Source organism: Megalops cyprinoides, chromosome 21 (genome assembly GCF_013368585.1).
Source record: "Megalops cyprinoides isolate fMegCyp1 chromosome 21, fMegCyp1.pri, whole genome shotgun sequence".
NCBI lineage: Eukaryota > Metazoa > Chordata > Actinopteri > Elopiformes > Megalopidae > Megalops > Megalops cyprinoides.
This window is the reverse complement of record NC_050603.1, coordinates 16174139-16180027: the sequence shown is the minus strand read 5'-3', so window position 1 is coordinate 16180027 and position 5889 is coordinate 16174139.

Genomic DNA, 5889 nt, shown 5'->3' with positions numbered 1-5889 from the left:
GAAGTGGTTATTAAGAAACTTACAATATTGCACTTGCGTGGACATTTAGGTTGGACTCTCCTTTTGAGTGTGGTGGGAGACGTCCGAGGCCAGAGAAGAAGGGCCCGTCCGGCTCAGACTCCCCCCTCATTAAGCCCGAATCGTCCTGAAAATGGACTTTTGAGGACCTTAATTGCATTGGGGAGATAACCCCCGCGGGCCCGGGACAGGAAGCGGGGGCCGCGCGGCGCGGCGCGGGGCCAGGCGGCTCGGCCACTTTGCGTCTAAATCAATCCCACTTCCACCACTAATGCAGCCCTGGGCATCGCCTCAGGAAGCATTAGGCCTATTAGTGCGAGCCTGGAAGCAGCATGCGGCAATATATTTACTGGGCGGAGCTCTTCTGTGTGTGTGTATGCGTGTGTGAGTATGTGTGTGAGTGTGTGCGCTTCTGCATTCCTGTCAGCAGTCTGGAGAGAAAGAGGAAGAGGAGGATGAGGAGGAGTCGGGGGCGGTGAGGCCAGATCTTGTCGGTTCAGCAGTTTAATGGCCCGATGCACCCTCCTTGCTTGTTATTGCTATACATTAACCTGCTTTGACAGTAAGGCAGCAGGTGGGGCACGGAGCCGGCAGGACTGCTTCTCAGGGTGCGTTTGCTTCTGCCTGGGATGGAGCGGGAGCATACAGCTGCCATTGGGTGGGACTGGTGTGGGACACCTGCTGAGGTGCTGTCTCGCTATCCAGCATCACGCTGGTGGCAGCAAAGATCAGGCCATGTGACAATCAGAGAATATGAAACGCATTGCGACCCTGCACCATATCCTCACAATACTCTATAAAGGCCCCGTTCTCATCTTCTGACGAGAATTCTGACCGGCGAGTCACAACTTCATCAGCGGTTGAATGGTACCAGATACTTTGCTGTATTTTTAACACACAGCGAATGATTCAGATACCGCAACGGGGCTGGATGTTGACGGAAACAGGGCGGACACTGGAAGGAGAGCTTCCTTACCAATCGAGACGTACACAAGTCAGCACAATGCGGAGAGAGAGTGTAGGGGCCCAGCTGGGAGACAGACTGCTGTGTTTCTCTTCACTCCCAACACTTCCCCCCCATGCACCCCTTATTACCTTTCTGAAGCCATCTACACAACCAGATCAGCTAATTAACAGATTGCATCTTAATTAACTTTGGATGGAGGCAGGGAGCTTGATTGCGTTTCCATACTCTGTATCTCTCAGGTCTGTCAGACCAAGGTGAATCCAGCTTTTAATTAACAGACCAGACCTCCTGTCTGAGGCAAAATTCCCACTGAATTTGACAGCGGTTCCATAGGGAATCATTCAGAGAAAGCTGGAAAACCCAGGACCAGAGAAAAATATGCCATAGTGTATACACACAAACATGTACCTGTTTAAATTTCATTTGAATATCTCAAGAATTAGTTCAACAACATTAGACAATTATTTTGTAAGACGTCGTATCTTAAACGTCAATGTTTTCCTTCTACTTTCACTTCTGTGAGACTTTTATCGACCAGTTTAGATCACCACACCCTCCATTTTCAGCAGGAAAATCTCATATTTAAACCCCATTTCTGGAGTTCCGATATTTTCTGAAATATCGATCCCAATCACCCAATCCCAATTCCTGGCAGGCTTCTTGCCTATTACATTTCCCAAGAATAAAAAAACCTGAATTAGGGGGACCTTATCAAAATAGGCCGCGGGGACTGTCGCAGTTTATCTATAGTCACGTTTCGAGCCAGCTCTTTTAGCACTGCGGCTGCCAATACACGCAAAGCCGCGATTTGAAATCTTCCTTATTTTTGTTCCACGCGTGAAACTCTTAACCACTAGGAGTCGGCGGAGTGATTTTGTTCTTCTCTGCTTCAAGGGGGTAGAACCTGTCACTGGTGCAGCGGCTGAGGGAACCGTGCACAGTGTGGGAGGCGGAGGGAGACAGGGACGCTTGCCTCTGCCGCTAGGAGGGAGATGCATGTGTGGGCTGCAGCAGGCCCCTGGTACTTTTCCATTACGGGCTGACAGGCTACTTCTCAATTTCTCTTAATGGTAATTGCTGGCTCCGGTTTCAGATGCCTCTCGATTATAAGGACACTGCTGTTGCAGCAGCATCATGCATCCAGATTGAGTTTCCCTTTTGATTTTTTTCCCCCCTCCTCGCCTATAATATATTACAGCTTTTTTAAAATGTAAGCGGTTGATATCTAATTAGTACCGACAGAGTGCAGGGGCTCAGGAGGTCACTGAAATTTCTCACAACAGGACAAGTGCACGGAGATTAGTGTCACAACAATTAAGACAGCAGGGTGTGTTTTCCTTTAAGGGGGGATGGGGCCTGCATAAATTATTCTGTTAATGTAAAATAAAATATTTGACTTTCCCTGGAACACTGCACAGTGAATCAAATCAAATACAGTTTAGGATCATCAAACTTACTTTTCCCCCCTACTCACTCACTCACACACACACACGTACACACACACAAAACGGGAAGGGAAAAAGATAAGATATTAGCTCATTTCTGTGAGCAGGCAATTAACAAAGCAACAACTCCCCTGGTGAGCAGGGAAATGGTGTGTCAGGGAATTGAATGCTTCTGACACAAAGTCAAAGAGGCTGATGTGGACTCCAGCAGCAGCGATGGACTTACCAGTGCACCAGGAGGGGGGGCCTGTTTCTGCTGCCGGGCTCCGTCCCGGTGCTGGACCAGCACAGACACACCTCTGCATGGAACCCCCCCCCCCCGTACACACACACACACACACCTCCACCTGACCTGCCCCGACCCCTGCAACGCTGCAACACGAACTGCATCTCCACGCAGGGAGGATTAGGTTCTGGAAATGTGAATGGCGGACTATTTTTAGACGCGAATCTGCCATTTCTCCCCAGGATCTCGAGGATTCTGCTTCCTGGTGTATATCAGGTCCCTGCTGATCGATACTCATTCATCCAGCCGCTGTATTTTAAAACCACCTGGCCCTGCTAAAGAATGTCTGCCACTGGAGTGATGCACATGTTCTCTTCATGCACCCCCACCCAGCCTCAGCCAGTCTGTTTAAATTACTGATTACAGCTGATTTTAATTTAGGACAAATATTTGGATCGTTTTTTAGCAGTTCACTCTTTTTTTTTTCCTGAGATCAGCTGTAATTATTGAAGTATGCTTTATTTTCTACAAAAACACAAAATCTATAATGCAAACTTGTTTGTGATATGGCCGTACCTGATGTCTTTATGAAAAAATTTTTAAAGATTTTAAATTTTCAGAAGAAAACAATCATCACGTATAAACCATATAAACATAAATTATACCGCATATTCCGTCATTATTTATCATAGATCACTTTCAAAATGGTTAGTCAATAAGGCATGCATAAGGTATTTTAAATGGATGCCACTGGCATTAACACACACACACAGACACACACACACACACACACAGTAGATGCATTCTAAAATGCAGCCCTCAGAGTTACAATTGCTTTGCTGTCAAGGCTTTTAGCAATGCCAAACAAAGACGCCAGAGTTAAATCCTCTTGCCGCAATGTCTGTCTGTGCTGTCAAGCCAGCTAACCCAAGAGCCAGGGAGGAGAGACAGCATTTTATAAATTAGATCGAATACAGGAGCCAGCTTGGTATCCTAGCAACCCTGCGGAACTCTGTCTGCCCAGAGGTCTGAGGAGGTCTCGTCTCGAGCCTTTCCAAGCGTTATTACCCAGACTGCACTGCTCCCCCCCCCCCCATCACCCCCCAGCTCTCTGTTGTATGATACCTGCTGTCCGTATTTGCACCTGCATATCTGTACTACCAGCTTACCATTACAAAGCTCTCTATGTACTAGCCTAAAATTGCATTACATTACATGATATCATATCGTATTTACTTACTTGCCTGGCTAATGTCCTTTTCCAGAGCGACTTCTGTAATGCACACTAGATTACATTCTATTTCAGAGTGCACAGCCCTCTGGTCTCTCAGGCTGCTCCCTGCACTCTGTTGTGGCAGATAGGCAGCTCCAGTCCTGGAGGGCCGCAGTGGCTCCTGGTCGGGTTTTAATTCTACCTCAGCTCATTTACCTGAAGTCATATTCTCAACAGAGAGTCTCCCCACCCGGTGCATCAGGTATAAATCAGATACCTTAATCTAAGTTAACTGAAACCAGCAGGATTAACAACTGCGTATCCCTGGTCTACAGTTACAAGCTTTCAACTCGGATGGATACGTTTCTGTTCTTCCGTGCTGGAAGCCGCTCTGGATAAGAGAGCCTGTTAAATGAATTTAATGTAATGTTATGTAACGTAATGTAATGTAACAACTCACAGAAGACACAGCGAGGGTGCTTCTGAGGTCCGCACTCGAGCTGAAGCAATATGTGCTGTGTATTTTCCAACTGTGACGAACGGAAGTTTCGGTGGCCCCCGGTCCGTTTGCCGGTTTCCCGGAAGGGTAGCTTTTTCAGGGGGGAGACGTGCGGACGGTCTTGACAGATGTGTCGGACTTCTGCGTGTGCACTTTTAGCCCCCCGCATTCATTCATCACGTCCCCTGGCAGCCAGAGAGCCCCGACGCATCGCATGGCTAAAAGCACGCCAATATGCACGCCACATCATCCCTCATTCATTACAGACTTATAGCCCTCATCATAATGCCCCTTTAACGCACTGGTCAATGTATGTACATTAGGTGATATGAGAGAGGGAAGAAATGCCAAGCGTTTTTATACCACTGGCGGCCATGCACTGATATAAAAGTGAATCCAAAATAAGACTAATTTACAGTAGCACATCCAAGAATAGTTCATGTGTGTCTTCTTGAGATCATAGCATCCATTACATTTTCTACTAAATGCGAGGGACCTGCCGATTTGTGGGTGCCTGTGTACTAGACTTTAGTTATTGGTTCATCAGAAAAACCTGACATTCATTTTATGCACTTTATGCTCCCTCTAGTGGGCAAAGATGTAAACTGCGTAAAATGCTTACCAACTGTAGGAGGGAAGGAGGAGGTTAGTCCTCATTCAGGCCTTTGTGCATTTATATAAAATTCCTGAGCTACAGTTCCTGGAAATAATCACCAGATGGAATTAAGCAAACCCTTGAACTCTGGGAGCCAAGACTGACCGACATTTCAACTCTGTTCCAGGCGAAATGGTCCCACCACACTCGCTGCGTTAACCCCCCCCCAACCAGCGCAGCGAGGAAACGCGTACTTTGATTTCGAGATTGACTGACGCACTTCACATGCAATCACATCTCCTCCAGGCACGGGCACCTTTGATATTCAGTCAAGTGTCCGTCCGCATCTTTGTCAGAAGACAGCGTGTAGCTGCTCGCACCGCCAGGCTATTAATCCTCTTTTCTCTGCACCCACGATTCATCAGTTGGGCCCAATTAACTCCCCATTACGATAGATTATTTATTTTTCCCTGATGCAGGGTGACTTACAACACTCGCAGCTCTCACCTTAGCACAGTCTAGATCCCATTCATTATTAAGAGAGCTGTGGACTGTGTAAATTCCACATTATTGAATTTTTAATGCGGCAATTCAGGTCAGTTAGGTAAATGAGGTAAATTACTTTGCTTATACCTTGCTCAAGGGTACCAATGCAGGGCTGTATTCAGGTTTCCAATCCACGACCTGGAGACCAGAGTTTTTACAGCAATACTTTTTTTCATTTATTTTTACTTTGCAGACCCAGTTATCCAGCAACATTTAGAGTTCACATTTCATTAATTAACACAGCTAGGTAACGCCAGACAAAATTTTCGGACAAGTGACTAGCCCAAAAGGTCCAAAAGTTGTGCCTTCCCTGGACACAGAAGCTGCAACCTACAGGTTATGAGAATATCATACAACACAGACGGGGGATTGGGGAGAAG